We start from the raw sequence: 17,739 nt of genomic DNA, 5'->3' as shown, positions 1-17,739 counted from the left end.
AATTATGTATAAGTGATTACAATTCGTATATCACGGAAATTTAATTTTTATTAGACGGAACTTAATCCACTCATAAATGTACGGACATAATACGAAAATATGATAAAATTATTCCAACGAAAATGCTTTCTAAGAACTTATGAATTTTCGAAGTCGGTTTACATTATCCGGAGTTGGAGGCTCTTTGCGTTTTCCACGATGTTACGTCAGGCGAAATGAACTCTTGAAATTATTCTATAAGTTATTTGAATAATCGTAAGTTAGTTAGGAAATTTATGAAATGAGTGTGAGATTCATTGTGAACCTCGAGAAGCAAGCAACTGTGATTTTTGATTTGCACTGCTCTCTGCCAAGGATTTATTGTCTACTTTTCATTGAAACAAGAAGTCTCAATCGTGAAATATTTCGAACAATTTATTTTTTCTACACATTTTTAAATTTAAATACCGATATATTTATCAATTGCGTGTTAACAGAATTAGTCTCGCGGTTCGGAAAATGTTTAGAAGATGAAAATTGGGCCAAAAGTTGCCAGTAATATGTTTAACGAGTTTTAAAATGCGTTCGATTCTCCAGAGCATTGTATACATATTTTCCAAAGTATCTCGTAGAGAGTGGAGTTAGAGATAACGCTAATTGGAGCAACGTGTGTTTTTCTCAACGAGCGCAGTGACGGATGTTACAACAACGTGTAACATACGGATCGGGTCTAACGATAAATTGCACCAGACGCTGTGTCTAACGAAAACACCGTTTCCGCGAGCATCGGTCCGCATACCGCTACATACTACAACCGACGGCTGCCTTATCCTTCTTCATTACCCGGTCCGAACTTTTCGGCGTGTGCCCGGTTGAATTATATTTTCACTGTGGTTCCGGTTCCCTCGCAAACGCCGCCGCGAAAACAGCCTGGAGATGACCGCAGACCCGTTACTCTCCCGTGGTGGCGACTCTCTAACCAATCCACTAAATTTCATCGGCGCTGTTGTTTTCTATTTATCGGGACCGCAGAGAAAGAGAGGAAAAAAGGAGCGAGATTCGGATCCGAAAGGAAATAGAGAGATGTACGTGCGAACAATACGAGTATACGGGATAGGATTGAAAATCCGGAGGGAAACGTGTCGAATGAGAGAAAATCGGCGAAGAGCAAAGCGAGCTGGCGATCGGGAAGAGACGGCGATCTCGCAGCAATGGCTGATCGGTCAGCGCCGTCATCCCTGGGGGCGATCTGCCGGGTTAACCGATGCAGAGTACGACGCAGCGGGGTATCCTATTGCGACCAGCTTGAAAATCACTCGAGTGTACCGGCGACCCCGACTGGCCCCGGCCGGTCTGCGGTCGCTCATTGGACGTTATATCTACAGTATTATATAGATGCGCGCGTGCACACACCCACATACAGATACGCGCACACGGACGCAGTCGCTGTTCCATGAACACGCGTGTATGTAGGGATACGAGACAGCGATGCTTCCGGATCCCCGCGGGAGGGTACAGAATAGGTGGATGAGTATCGGTGTTAACGTCTCAGTGGACACGCCATGGCGCTGTCCGCTCTAACCGATAACGTTGCCAACTCGTTAGGAATGAATGAACGGCGCCAGGTTGGGGGCATCAAGCGACGCGAGAGTCGGAGACAATGGAGAGTCAGCGATAGTCTCCGTTCGAATGCGCCCCTGCCCTCTCTTTCTTCCCGTCCTCGAAACTTCGTCGGCGCACTTCGTCTTCAATTACTCCGATACCTCGTAATTAATCTCGAGAGCTCGGAAGGTGTTTGCTACAGCTCGTTATACCAGGAGAGACAGAACCGTCGTGGCGGAAAAGGGCGAGAGCGATGGAGGAACCTCGAACACTGCCTAAGAAGCCAAGACGTATATAAAAGACAATCGGGCGCGTAGACGAGAAAAGGGTTCTCGGTAAGGGATGATTTTACTTTGAGGGGCGACCCTCGTCGCTGGAGTAATCAAAGAGCGTTAATCGTCCGTGACGAGATTAATTTGATTTTATTGCGCCGCCACCTTCTTATTTACGACCGATTATCGACGTAGATGGTATTTCGGATGTATCTTCCGCTCGTGTTTCTGGATGATGCTTCGCTTGAGAGAGGCTCTTAACGTAAGCGGATCTCGAGTAACTTCCGCGTGAACGTAAAATGGAAATAGGGATACACGTATATCGATACTCCTCGTCGTCGTCGTCGATGGCCCACCGTTTTTGAGAATTCAACTACCGCAGGCACGAAGTATCTCAGGTTACGTGCAAGCGGGTTAAGAAATGGTCTTTAATATTCATGTGTAACTCGAGATATTGGTCGCCGACCGCGACGAGGGCAGTCACCGGGTCAATTGTAAATTCAAATTACCGTTAAAGTTTCAAGCGAAGAAGCAGCGGGAGGCGCGTCGTGGCCCTTTAAAAGGATACTCAAAGAAAATTATAACTTTCTCCATCATCCATATATCTCTTAACTGCGTGTTTTTCAACCGTTTCAAGTTTTTGCGAAAAACTAAAATTTCCTTTCGTCTTATCATTCGGCCGACCCTCTCAAATATGCACGATCCCCTTCAGACGAACGGGAACAACTTATCGTTGCCCCGATAAGGCTACTTCCCTCGGATGCTCCGTCTACCGTGAGAGTAATCATGTCACACGATCGTAAGAACTTTTGCCTCAACCGTAGATCACTGTAAATCACTGCACGCGACACGTCCCAAAACTTTACAAAACTTTCGTTTCCCTTAAACTGGCGCGCGGTATTAAACTCCGTCGTAGTCCGGGATAACGATAGAGCCGAATCGATCGTCGTCGGCGAACAAGGATGGCGCCAGAACGACTGCGGATCCAATCGTCGCGATTTCCATGCTCATAGACCGCTATCGCGATCTGCACCAACATTAGATCCTACACCGAAAGTGCGACTTCCCGAATCGTAGAACGCGACCACCGTTTTCAGAAACGGAATAAACTCGGAATAAACCGCGGCATAAGCTGTCCAACTTCGACCGAATAATCAGTATAAGGACGTTTACTGTGTACTTTGCCAGGAGTAAATTTATTTAAGTCGGTTGATATAACAGTCTTAATTGGATATCGTGAATTATATTTGACTTTGGTATTTGACTTAATAACTAACGATTTCACTTCATTATAATGTTAAATTACGCAATTAACGTGTTTAGCGTTAAGAAATGTTTTAATTTTTGACATTTATAATTCGATTTAAATTTATTTAATAACCAAATATGGATAACTTATTTATCTATTAAATATTTATATTATTATTCAATATTATTTACGTATATAAAATATATCGTCATCTCTTCTCATCAAACATTTCGAGAGAAAATCAAAGTCAGAGAGCAATTTTTTTCGTCGGAAAACGATAGTCGGTGAAAAGAGGTGGAGGAGTCAGACACTGAATGCTTCATAAACTTTTGGGCGGAGACAGCAAAGTGATCCTGAGCTTTGGACGAGAGAAAGCTCCTTGACGACGCGACGTGACGGAAGGATGTTGTAAGCATTGTCGCCGCAGGTTTATATGATGGATAGACGGACGAGAAATTCTCGGAAGGGGAGGGATGAGGGTGTCTTCGAGCCCCCAACGCTCAACGCCGCTTGATTTCCGAGGTGGAATGCGCGCCCCTTAAAAACGAGGGCTGCGGATAAACTCGAGTAATTTGTCACTTCGCCGCCGTCTCCTGTACAACGGGCTGCGACGGCACACCCTTCATCGTTCGCGTAAAAAGCGAGTCGCTTTCTTCCTCGCCTCCTTCCTCGCATACCGAGCCGCGACGAGATATGACTTTCTGCTCGCGGCAGAAACAAAGAAAAAAGCGACTACATCCACCAAGCAGAAGTCATTCCGTTCCATTTCCGTGTACGGTTGTTTTGCGACCAATCATTTTCTCTTCATTAGAGTACTTGCTCTTCTTTTAATTGCATTTATAATTTGTCGCTCAATGTCGTAGCATGTGATACATGCTGAATATTTTATAAACGTTTTAAAACAGTTTGTAAAACAGGAAGTTTTAGGCATTATTAGTCGTAATTTTTATCGATTTATATTTAAAAAGGATTCGAAAATAAAACATCATTAATTTGTGTCAATTATAACAAAATTTCTGTCGTTTCACGTTCGTATTTTTACACTTAAAAAAATCTAGTAAATTCTCAAGCCAATAGCGTTTCGACATATAACAGCTTTGTGAAAATCGATAATCTAGAATTACTTTCGTTATTTCTACTTCTACTTTTTCTTTTCTCGTGCTGTTTTTTTTCTCTTATGCACGTGCCAAAAATAGTCGTATCAAGATTACGCGCGGAACCGAACCACCATATCAATTCTAGATTGTTATTTTCTAAAAAACTAAAACCTAGAGATTCTATCGTCAATAACGCAGATGAAAGGAGGATAATTGTAGAAATTTTAAGACTTTTTTTTATTCTGCTCTGTAAAGCGTAATTACGTCGTGCTGTATGTGTATGTAGAACGCAGTATAATAAAAAATTATAATTTGAAAGCTCTTCTTTTTTGTGTGAAACTTCTTTTTTGTGTAACTTGATATTTCTTTTATTTTACAAATCTCTTCTCTCATTGTTGCATGTCTATTTCTCTTAAAGAAGCTTATGCAGATAAGGAATAAAGCGTATACGCGCTATTTGCGTTAATCTGCGGGAACACAAACTAGACGTAATTATAGGCAATGCACGATGCTTGGTGTTTACAGACTGCTATTACGAGACTAAGCGACATGTAGTTAAAAGCTTCATTTAGTGAAATTGTAGTAAGGAAAGATGTTTCGCGTATAACAATTTATCTATTGTATTTTAGCGATTTAATATAGCTTTAATTTTATACTATTTTGAATTTTCTAAATTGCGATATTATCGATCAGCTGATCCAGTAAAATTATCCCTTAAATTTCGCAAATGCTTCGCGTGCCCGACTAGGCGGTTCGGATCGATATTGGCTTATGGCAACGCGCGTGGCCGAAAACACGTTGATATATATAAGCTGCGTAAGGTGGGGGTGGCAAGCTTACAAGTACAATCAAACGTTGCAATTAAATTGGCGCGTCCTCCACTATTTCCTTGTTAAATCTACTCATCTACATTTGTACAGTAGTATCTACCTATTCGAGCACGAAAATGCATGATTGTAAATTACCTGTCGAATTTCGACTCTGAAGATGAACAATGAGATATAACCGGTCGATATAAATTAAAATTACATAGTGGCATGAGATACTTTTATTAAATCTTTCATAAGAATGATTAATTAATTAGTGAATTAATTAAGAAATAATTAATGTACGGTATTGATAGATCAATAAAATATGATATAATTTTCTATAATTTTCCGCTATAATTGTCCGCACCAACTGACAGTTAAAATACTTCTAGTTTCGTTTCTCGTTACTTAAATCATTAAAATATCTCTTCCGATTCTAATCATCTCTTTTCTTGCGGACGTAATTCGTAGCGTTTTCCCGCAATTTGTCTTGCGAAAGACAAAAATAAGGAGTATGTTGTCCGGGCGCATGGTGTGAGTAGCTCGTGAGCTAGAGTTATCGTAGATAAGAAAGGCATGGTGGACGAGGGTGCGAGCCCCGCAAGATGGGACACTCGTTTGTCATCGCTGAATAATCGCGAAGAACGGCGCGAGAGGGTAACATGGCATACAAAAGGGTGAGAGCCACAGCGATGGAGGACGTTTAAATGTACAATGGGGACCATTTACCTTCGACTCTTTCGTAGCGGTCCGTTTATCCCTGACCGCGCTTTTTGGACAGGTCAGAAGAAAGTGCCTCGTAGAGGGTTGGAATTCGCTTCATTTTGATGCAGCAGTGTCATGTGAGAGTTTAGCTATTCCATAGCTATATATATCGTATAAAATCACCGTTCTTTTTTTTACGAGTATGCATTTGATAACGGATGAGATGGAGTTACGAAATATCCGGCGAAATAACGATAACAGCGACGACGATGAAAGGCGTGATAAAACCAGCAGCATCTTCTGCCTGTATTTCCGAACATCATAGCGTTTTTGTTACGCACTAATGCGATATATTCCATCGTCCTTCTCGCCGTAATTTATCATTGTCCGTGCGCGCGTTCCTTTTACATGCTGCTGGCAACAGCATTTTATCGCGCGAGACAATGAATACAACCTCCCGTAAAGTAACTAAATTTATTATTCTTATCGACTAGCTATTCCCGATATTCCCTGCGATATTTTTTTTACATTTTTTTACCGTCTAATTTTTTTAGCTTTATCGAAACACGTCAACTAATGTGCCAGATTTAATTTATTTAATATTTATCGATATTATTCTATGTAACGTGTTAAAAAGCAGATTTTTTGTGCAGATTTAAATAATTGATGATTAACTAATCGAGATAAAATTTAGAGTGTTTTCTTCTTATTTATATAATTTTTATTTTCTTCTATTTTGCATATCTCTTCTTTATATTTTATGTATTGATTAATTTCTACACGTTCTTTTTATAAGAACGTTTTCAGATTTATTACTTGAGTTTTCGAATCTATTGCATTTTTTCCAAATATCGCCAGATGATTGTCGCAATATGTGAGTTAGAATTTTATATATCGCAAATTTTTTTCTCTATTAAAGCGTGTGCTACGGAGAGACGTGGGTGAGGTTTTATCCTTCTATCGAGATGATTCCTCTTATCTCGAAGATTCTCAAAGATACGTATCGTGTTCTTCCATAAATTGAGATTGATCGTACATACGAAGTCAGTCCGTCAGCACGTAGTATTACGAGATGTTCCGATTTCGACGACCGGATGTCGTACTACTTCCACGCTTCGGAACGGCATCGCAACGGATATCGTTCGCCGAGTTTCGCAATCTGATTTATGACAGCCGGTGATCGCTTACCGTCGTATCCCCGGGCGTAGGAGGAGCAATTCGTATCTGCCTTGGATTTGATGGGCGTTGGCATGACGATTCTCTGATGCTCGTGTAACGCGCAATGGTGTAAATTTTAATTTAATGTCGAAAATACATCATTAAAGAATGAATAGTATTGCAGAGAAGTTTGAAGGATTGACTTCATTTGAAAGAAAAATTTGACGAGAAATGATATATTATAATAATATATATAATAATATAATAAAAATGTATTATAATAATATAATATTTCAAGCATCTTAACGCGTGCGTGGATACTATAAATATTAAAGTTCAGCATATTTAAAGTTTGTATTCGAAAGATAAATTTTCGACTACATTCAAGTGACTAATTAATCAGGGAGTAGCGTAATTAGGGTAAGACGCCTACGGTGAAGAACGATCGTTGATCTCTCCCCATCTCAGCATCAATAATCATTATGTGAGCCTTGCTATGCGATGGAGCAAGAAGATGCCGCGCCATCCGTTCTAATTACTCAAGATGAACGGAATATCAACATTTGCGCATCAATGCGAGTCCGTTCGGTCGATGCGTCGCATATATTGTACATATGCATATATATACATATATGCAGGAATTGGTCAGGGAGAGATGGCAGTGTCTCGAGTTACGCCTAATGTCTAAGTGATGCAATCTGTAATGCTAAATGCTACCTCAATGTGAATGTAGCATGTGATAAAGGATTCTGACTCGAGGCTGTCATATATGCAAAGATTAATTGCAACAAATAAATCCGAGTCAAGGTTTCCATTCAAAATGGCGCGATTGCTTGAAAACCGATAGTAAAGATAGAAATACTGCATATTACGCAATATTTGTGAATTGAGAATAATCCGTTGGAATTATTTATTGAAAAGAAGAACGCATTTTCGTATTTAGAGAAAGAAGGAACTTTAATGAAAAATATCTCATTTATTTGTATACATTAAAACAATAATTTTTTTTCTTATTCCAAATGTTCTAAAGAATAAATTTTCAATATACTGAAATGTGATATATAAGTGATTATTTCTGATACTTTTTGAAAATTTACAATCGAGAAGTATTCACTCTCGTAAGATTAAATCTATGATGAAACTCTTTTAAAGATTCAATTATTCTGTCTTTCTTCTGGCGCGCCACTGATGTGCAGTTATTAAACATTTTTTTTTCTTTTCCGTTCAATCGATAAGCACGCGATTTCTTTGATGCATCTTCTCGTTTGCAAGCGCTGTAGATTTTAATACGTTACCGTCCTCAGGGCTCTATAAACTCCATTTTAATCTTCTGTTTCGCTAACGGGGGAGATCCGGCTTTCTTTTCATCCATCCACGCTCCTTAACTGTAACAGAGACTCTTTTTGCGACGCAAATATGATTACGTCGGAGAAAAAGGAATGTACAATGCGGGAGGAGAGAAAATGTAGCGAAGTAACTTCCTATTTATTATGCTTAACCGTTAATACATTAGGGTCGACCTGAGATTTAGTGTCATAAATTTATGTCGTGGCGTGCATCGCGTAATCATTTTTTTTTAACCACTAGAATCTTAATATACTAAAGGAAGTAAATTGGTAGATAAAGGACATCATTTAGGAGATAATTCGCCTAATGACTGACTGATAAACTGCTATCTTAAAAATTGATATTTCGCGAGTTTCAAAGCAGGTCACTTTTTTTTATTTACACGATCGTAACAACATCTGTCTTTTCATCGAGACATGTGATGATTATAGGCATTACATTTGACATTTGATTTAAACGAAAAGTGGTACGATATGAGGTTATTGATCGTCCAGAAGGGATTGCTCATTATTAATACATTTCATTTCTGATACACGCGTATATACCACGTGTAATTATCGCGATGCGCAAATCAATTTAGAGCGCCGTTCATATTTCAATAAATTTTATGTGATGTATTACCAAAAATAGTTTAGTCATTATCGTTGTAATTTTGCAAATGCCAAGAACAATGTTCTTCTAAATAATGAGAATAATTATAATAAATTTCGATCATCTATTTCGTACGGAAAGCTCAATATCAATCGGCAATTTTTAATTGAATCTCATTTGCGAAATAGCGATCAAATTGAGAATATAATATATGTATGTTGAAGAGCTGGAATTTCCAGTATTAATATTGTAGATGATATCGACACGAATGCTTTTACCAATTTTATTTAATATTCAATAATATCGTTCTCATCTCGTTATCGTTCTCAATATATGTAATTGCAATTCTATATTAAAACTTTTCTTCAGACACAATCGCGTGATTTTCTAAGTTTCCGTGAAAGAACGGCGTCGATAAGGTACAATCATTAACTATCCGCCCCTTTTCACTCCTCCCACCGGCGATAGATGTGTTATTTATGGCGACCAACGCGTTTCGAATCAATTGAAACGAGGAGCCAAATCGCGTCTCCGTCCGGCCATTTGCGAGCGACGGGCAGGACGGCTGTTTCGGATCGAAGGGGTCGTTTCTTACGGGTTGTTAGCCCCGATCCTACGAGCCATTACCGACATTACGTTATCTCGCCGCGCTCCCGAATGTTATCGTTCGACTTCCCACCCACACCACCCATACCAATCCGCCCTCGACTTCCGTTTACCCTGCGTCGCCTTCGTCGAACGCCTCTAATATCGTCGGGCTGTTGCGCGCTACCCTAGTTAATCTCCATTGCATGACTGCAAGCTCGTCATAAAGCACGTACACTCGCATAATGCACACGCACATGCGATTTTCATCCGGAGGTTGAAGATTTAACCGCGCTTGAAGGTAGTCGAGTAAGGATGAGAAAGGTGATTTTAGAGCAAATGCGAGGATTCGCGTCCTTCTTGCGATTAAAGGGATCTTTCTCTGTCTTGGACTCGATACATGGATCACCAGTGTCACGATATACATACCCTACGTACAACTAGTCGATAGTTATCCTGTAACGGATAGATTCCCAAAATCCTTTTCCTCTTTTTTTCTTCTCCCACCAAATGTAATTTGCAGTAGCCTTATGGCGCGTTCACAGCCTTAGGTCGGTCTCATGTCAAAGGTCGATGAATCCATCCGCGCGTGGTTTATCTGGGTAACACCCAGAGAGCGTCGTCGCTCTCGATGATTTATATTACGACGGGACCGCGTCGCGTATTCGTCGAGCTTTTTTTCGTCGACATTATGTACGATATTGTAATGCACGACGTTGCTCCTGCTGGCGACGCCGAGATACCAGATTTGAATTATATCGGCTTGGTCGTTGACTGCTCCCTTGTCATGCGCTTCCCTTCCGCCGTTAAAGTGGGATAAATCTCCGCTCCTGCTTGCCTAAATATCCGTTTCGCTGTCCTCCATTTCCTGCGGGCAAAAATTGTTGTAACAGGAACTTGTAATCGGAACACGAACTGGACGCAAGTAACGTTACGTCATCGTTACTCGCAGCGTGGCCGTAAAATTTAATAAAATCGTAGACACACAATATATATTTAATGACTTGACGTTTCATTTGTTATATATATATATATATTACAACGATCCATCATGCAATATCGGTGACATTAAGGTTTTTTCCCGTGACGTATCGCGTTATAAAAGCCATTCGGAAAACAAACGTCGCAATAATCTTTGTGAAGTTTAGAAGATATATTAGCGGTTGCATGATAGGCCTGTAACATGATTACGTCACTTATGCAATTTGTATGTACGCGCTCGCAACATCATGCATGGCGTGGTAATAAATTCACGATAATTACACGATAATTACACGATACTTACGCTTAGTTATTAACCTGAAAAGGATTGGTCAGATCGCAGGCAAAATGCTTAACGATACAGACGTATTTACGTCGGTTGTCGCATTTGCGAATCATAAATTGATACGTTATATACGGGGACGTAATTGGAACGCGAGCAATCTGTCACCGCATGTTACCGGGACGTATGTACATCAAGACTTTTCGTGACCGATGATTGCGACAGTCGGCAATATTTACCGTGCGCTAATATTGATCTTCTGCTATTGGCTATTTACTAGTAAATAGAAATTTTCCTCGCATTCGTGGATACTTTGTTAGGAGTGTCAACGACGTCAACATCAAACGCTACTATCCTTGAGGCGCCAGTCATATTGCACGATAACTTGATATTATAATCTTAGAAGACTACTTCCTAGGATACGATGTAGCACGATACAGCAGCCATAAGTACAATCACAGTTTCGAAATTCGATAAAATAAGTTTCCGCGCGAGCTGAAAGATTTTCACGCAGAACGGCGAGTCGCCAAGATGCAAGAAAAAGAGACGCACGAGTCGAAAAAGTAGTTTGTTACAATGTAGAAAACTAACGGAAATAAATCATAGTTACGATCGCAGAGGGCATGTCACTTCTGCACCGTAACAGTTATACGGTTACGTCAGTCGCCACGCAAACTTCCTTCCTAGTAACTATAACAAGTAAACTGTCGTGACTTTTATTCGCTACATATATAATACATGCTAGGACGACACACAGATTATATCGTATAAATACGTTTTCGCGTAGCCGTGCGACGCCAACCTTTACGCACGTCAAGATGTCACCATTACATTCGCAACACACGTGCGGTATATTGGAAAATATTAAAAGCGTTCAGGGTGTATTTTTGCGTCACATGTTGTCGCTCGATTGCTCGCGTGACAGTTGCCACGCGGCTCTTTGTACGTTTCTGTAAAAAAAGAAACTCGTTATGTGGGACGCTTATGTACGCGAAATATAGTCGGGGAAAGAGAGAAGGCAAGAGAGAGAGAGAGAGAGAGAGAGAGAGAGAGACAGAGATGGTCAGTCACGCGAGGAATAAACTATCCGTTGGATGTCTTTATCTGACGCTATTAACCGCAATGTTTCCTTGCCACTGTTAAAGGGTAAGCGGTTTCCCTGTTAATTGTCTGCTGTCTCTATGACGAAAGAAAATGCGGAAATAAGCTCTGGTCACGTAATGATCATGATGAATGCGACGCGTAAATTATAAGTCGTGAGGTGTCGCAATGAACAGTGGACACTTAAGATCAGACACGGCGCGCGGGAGACTAAGTAGTATAACGTACTGATATGGTCGGACAAAAGACATACAGCGCGCTTAGAACAGCCTTATTAGACTCAACTCCGGGATAGTATCTTGATGTCTTAATCTCATGTCACTATGAATTGTAGTAGACAATGGCTGCTGAAAAAAACGAAATATAATTATAAAATAAACATACTAAAATGCAAGATTTAGTAATAAAATTTAATAATAAAATGCAAGATTAGTATTGTCAATAGAATTTTGGAGATTGTTGATGGTGACATTATAAATTAAAATGTGTTATACCAGAAGAATATGAAATTGATCCTATTTGCTGTAAATTGTTTGTTAAATTGCATGTGTAGCTATTAGCAATATATAACGTGGAGCGTAAACAAATCCTAAGATTAAGATCTTCGGTATCGATCGAACTACATATATGAACGCGGGAATATATCTATGCGGAATAATATTCGGAGAAGCAACGTACGCATATATCAACAGCGTATTGGACTTTCATTCGATGGAATAAATATGTTTCGAGGAAAATAGCTTGTCCCCGGGGAAAACCACAGACACGGTCGATCGAGGAACAAGGGAATACCGATAATAATGTAACAGCAGCACTGGGATGATTATTATCAAATTACAATACGAAGAACGGAGGGAACGATCAGGCAGTCGTATAATTACATTGCTATTATAACTAGGCGGGGTTAGCCATAATTAGAGAGAGACGTGTATGAGTTAGTCACGCGGTTAGATCAGCATCATCACGTAGAGTTCAATAGTAAAACTACGTTGAATCTGCGAACGGGATAGATTAAACAAACGCGATCAGTAAATAGATCGGCGAAGAACGACGAAGGGTGTGGACGATGCGATTCGCCGAGCATCCTCGTTTCCATCGACCAGAACCGCTCCCGAACCGCTCGCCGAGAACCTACCCCTCTCTCTTTTTCCCTCGTTGCTCTTTATTGGAACGAAGGCCGCTTAAATAAGCACGGCACTGCGATAAGGATCGCAGGTGAAGTAAAATAAATTACTTCATTCGTAATGCCGAGTGGCTCTATTATCCCAAGCTGCTGCTGCTGCTGCTGCTGCTGCTGCTGCTGCTGCTGCTGCTGCTGCTAGTCCACCCCCGTCTCATTTTGCTATTCCTGTCTGTCGGGAACAGCAAAGTGGAGTCAAAGACTCGAAAGTATCTTCTTCTTTTCTTCTCTTAACACCTCGAATTTTCTTTGATCTCGAATGTGCATATCGCCGTTTAATTAACGCAGTACAATGGTAAAGATACACAAGATAATGTTACACACGACGTTCAACCGATGGAGCGTTCTTACGGTCCTATATAAATTTCCCGCTGACGATTGTATTTTTAATTCAAACATTCCAAACATTCTAAAGTTTTTATATTCCCGTTTTAACCATTTCAGAGTTTTTTTTATTTATGCGTTGCACGAATTTACACTTCATTGAGCTTTTTTTTTAATTCGTTCAAGAAAATATGAAAATTCCCTTTCTCCATATCCGATAGTTTTATTTCCTACATCGCAATCATATTTTTGTTCCCTACATCGCGTTAAATTCTGATATTTTCCATTTTCCATTCTTTCCATGCGTATTTATAAACATTTTACATGCCGTTTATTTTTTATAGCTTGCGTTAGGCTTATTTCCCTCGTAATTATGCAATTCATGAGTTTAACTTAAAGAACAGAAAAAAAATTTACAATGTACTATCGCGGTACTCATAATAATGATTGATACTCGTAATAATTATTTTACGCGTGACCTAATGATTGTTATCTTACGAGACTTGCTCCCTGATAGAAATAGATTTAAATGTCCACAATGACGTAATTGCGACACCAAATTTAACCCATCCTACTTGCACAGTATGTCGTCCGTTTTCTCATTACTATCGAGGTGTGTACACACAAACCGAGCGATGGTTAATGGACCGAGGTAATAAAGCGGCGGGCGTTACATCGATTACAAGCCCGGAACGGAACTTTCCGCGATCCGGCAATAACTCTAAATATCGAGGTATCGGTCCGTACCCTGGATTCTCCGGATTACTTCGATCCGGTTAGTCTGCGGCGAATAACGGCCATTTTCTGACACTCGTTATACGCGAAATAGTCTCAACGACGTTTCCGCTAGTTTTCTTGTTTTTTTTTGTTTAGCTCTTCCTATTGCCATCGTATAAATCTGTTATTTCTCGTACTTGCACTTATTTTAATCGACGATACTTGTTCAAAATTAATTAATTGTGAAACAGATATATAATTCTTATTTATAAATTATAAAAACAATTCGATTCTCTTCACTTAATTATCATTATAATATAAATTAGGCGATTCGAGTGCTTTTTATTCTCATAATTAGATTAATTAAATTATAGCTAGAGAAAAAATACGCAAATTTGATATATAATAACGTTCGATTTCATATTCAAGCTATTTCACATGTATGCCTTTTCACATTTTGTTAAAAACTTTTCTTATTATATCCCTAAAAGGGGATAATGTGAATTGTATTTCTATTTCTATTTTTTTATTCTTATCAATTTTAATAATGAGAGACATATTGTATTATTTATTATATATTTTCCGATATACCTCGAGAAGGAAGTTAACGATGCGCTTAATTGTCGAAAGCTACGATCCGTACAATAAATCATGTTTTTATACGGGGAAACGAGAGACGAGCGGATATTTCCGGGTAGCTCTGTAAATTGGGAACGTCAATCGATACTCACGAGAATTGGCGATTCAGCGAGGTGTAATAAAATAGACACAAATCACCCGAAATTGGCGTGCGCCAATATTCGATGAAGTCGTGCAGTTGTTGAATACCCAGGAAAACTGTTTTGAGAGTGTGCAATATTAAGAAACAGAGAGAGAGAGAGAGAGAAAGAGAGAGAGAGAGACAGAGATGGAGATAGAGAGGGAAAGAATCTCGATCGAGTTGGTCCGTCTGCCCAAGCTGGAATTGAACCGACCGAATTCATGAGTCTACTTTCGTGGAAGTTTCCATGCAGCGAAGTACCTCGCCAAGTTTCGTTATTAAGCTTTCAAATTCTTAGTTTGCCGCCTTCTTACTTTTTTTTGCGCACTTGGCCGTTCCTTGGTAAAGTTAAATAAATATAGTTGTTAAACATGATTCACATTTTAGTAGAGAAAATTTGTAAAGACTTAAATAATGAGCTTAATGCGAGCGAAATATATCTTAGATTATCGCGCTGGAAAAAAAATAAGAAAAAAGTTGCAAGAGAAAGCTTTCCAAAGCTAGAAGAATTAGAAGATAGAAAAAGCATTATCGAAGTCCCTCTCCAACAGTTACGAAGGAACACATATCTTCTCTACCTCGGCTATCGCTGCTCTGCGAGGACTTAGATCAATATCAAAACCTTTCGTGAAGGGCGAATCATCTGCCAGAATCGTCTGATTGCCGATAGGGAGTCTTACCCTTCGTGTCTAGAGAGAGTTGCCAGTAGAAACCATCCTTCTCGACAGTATGACAAGAGGGTGGAGGACATTGGAAGGGTGAAGAGAAAGGTGGAGGTTGAAGAACGGTGATAGAAGGGCATAGATGAAGATTATCTCAAAGATACGCGACCGTCATCGAGAGGAGCTTTCACTTGACGGAAATTTAGAGATCCTTTCATTCGTCGTTATCTTCACACGTTTCCCTAATCGAACGTGCGTGATATAAAGCAAAATCCGAAGGCCGAAAATTGAATTTATTTGCACATCCGCGAAATAGATGCGGTGACGCGAGAGAAGCCAAAGACCATGCTTGAAACGGGAGGCTGGCGAATCGAGTGCTTTTCTTTTAACGAGCAGGTCGAGCGGCAAAGTTCTTTTTGTCGCTATTAACTTTGCCGCGCGCGCGGCCCATCGGGGAAACGGATTCATGTAAAATTCATTCGGAGTTGCCACCGGCAGCTCGGACGCCGGCGAAGTAAGGGCTGGGGAGAAGCAAGTTTTATGAAATTTACCTTTTCATCGTGCCGCGACGAGAGCATCGGGATATATGGCTTTTTAATAGGTCAGTTCCCATCTTGCCTTCGACGTTCTTTCGAGATTCTAATTGCGGAGCGTGATTTATATTGAAATTCATACTGGCTGTGTATCATGTTTAATTTATAAACATGAAAATTATTGAACAAATAGAAATGAAAGCGAGATACGTGTGTAAAAATATCATTTTCGTTCTTTCTTTTCCAGGCTAAATTTCGCGAGTGTTTGACTGCAAAAACAAGTGTCCGACGTTACAATGGGATGAATAAGGTGAGTTGCCTTTTATAAATAGAACAGATGAATTTTTTTACGGATTTAATTCTACAGTTTTTTTTTCGCTGTGTACACGATTCTGCAAGATTTGTTTTTCTGCAGCGATTAGCGGATTGTTTTTTTTTTTTTAGAAATCCGTTTTGTACATCTTTCCTTTTATTTTCTTTTTCTCTATAAAGCTTGCAATAACTTTTTAATTCTTACTATTCTGCTGACATCAGGCAGTTCCGTTTCCGTGGAGCAGCATCGTGCTGTTTACAGAACTCTCCGGTTAGCCATATCGCAACGTTCCACGTATTCTCTGAAGTTATGGATGGTGAACGTCTGAAATGCGTCGAGAGTGAGTGTGCGCTTCCGGCGTTAGCCTCGGGCAAAGGGTTGAGCGAGCGAGGAACAGTTATTGCTTGGAATTTACTGTCCACTCTTACACAGAGCACGATTCCTTTTCTCGGATACGAAAAGGAACTGTTAGAAAACCGTGACGCGAAAGATATATCTTTTCGAAACGATCAAAAGTTTTTCTAGTGGAATTCTTCACGTTCTCATCATTTGAAGCGTGAACAAAATTCAATAATATTGAAGAATAAAAAATATATCATCCTTAGAATATCGATGATTCCGAGATTAATGACGATCAATGAAAAAAGCAAAAATTTGTTTGTAATATTATAAATATGTTTGTAATATTATAAATAATATTATGATACAAAATCAGAATATCAAATAAGATCGCAATTATTTCTAGTTTCTGTTGTATAAAAAAAGAAAAAGAGAAGTTAATTTCGCTTAAGCAGATATCGCTTTCATATCGTATCTCGAAGATTCCTTTTCACAAATGCATGAAATATGGCTCTGCGCGCAATGTCAACATCGATGTAGCGTTAATATTAAGATTCACAGTAGGATGCGCAGCCATTTGCTCGAAATGAGGATTGGATACTTACCGGAAGTTTAGTTCACCGCCCACGTTCCTCCCACGACGGTATCGCGCAGCGAGAATATTTGCCCCAGCGGTGTTCGGCGTTTTCCGCGCTAATAAACCGTTCCTCTTGCTACTGTCGCTAATTACTCGACGAACGAGTCCCGAAACCTTACCCTCTTCCTCCCACGCCATATCCTATACGTCGTAGAAACGTACGTCACTCCTTCAATCTCACATCCCTCGAAGCACGAAACTACTTACTGCTTATTCCTTATTGCTTCGAAAGATGTTCTCGGAATTTCCGAGAAAATCTTCGATGCCGTTGGTAATTGCTTTAATATCGGTCGATCATACAAATAATAAATTTATTTTCTTTTTATATTATATTTCTATATTAGTGCTACACATATAATAAGAATTTTTTATCATGTAATAAAAAATTTGCCGTGACAATGTGCGATTTTAGTCTAGTATGGATTCTGATTTTCATATGTATATATGTTGCAACAAGTTTCATTTTAATAAAAAGAACACAAATCTTAAATTGAATCTTAAAATAGTATCAACAT

At 39.6% G+C, this 17,739-nt stretch overlaps 1 protein-coding gene and 1 long non-coding RNA gene across 2 annotated transcripts in view; one reads left to right on the top strand and one right to left on the bottom strand.

The window, feature by feature from the left end:
• Positions 1-8,040: 8,040 nt before the first annotated feature.
• The window catches only part of LOC112638458, a 118,882-nt gene continuing 109,183 nt past the window's right edge, over positions 8,041-17,739 (bottom strand). The window contains exons 4-5 of the long non-coding RNA XR_003123008.1: positions 9,824-10,262; positions 8,041-8,256 (exon numbers count right to left, since the gene is read on the bottom strand). This is a non-coding gene — a long non-coding RNA (uncharacterized LOC112638458). The remainder of the gene's footprint in view (positions 8,257-9,823; positions 10,263-17,739) is intronic.
• Positions 16,168-17,739, top strand: part of LOC105247912 (bifunctional heparan sulfate N-deacetylase/N-sulfotransferase) — a 209,188-nt gene continuing 207,616 nt past the window's right edge. Inside the window, exon 1 of the mRNA XM_011252374.3 lies at positions 16,168-16,245. The gene's annotated coding sequence lies outside the window, so the exon portion shown is untranslated. The remainder of the gene's footprint in view (positions 16,246-17,739) is intronic.

Source organism: Camponotus floridanus, unplaced genomic scaffold (genome assembly GCF_003227725.1).
Source record: "Camponotus floridanus strain SB8 unplaced genomic scaffold, Cflo_v7.5 scaffold30, whole genome shotgun sequence".
In the NCBI taxonomy this organism is placed as follows: Eukaryota; Metazoa; Arthropoda; class Insecta; order Hymenoptera; family Formicidae; genus Camponotus; species Camponotus floridanus.
This window is presented reverse-complemented; position numbering and strand designations above follow the sequence as displayed.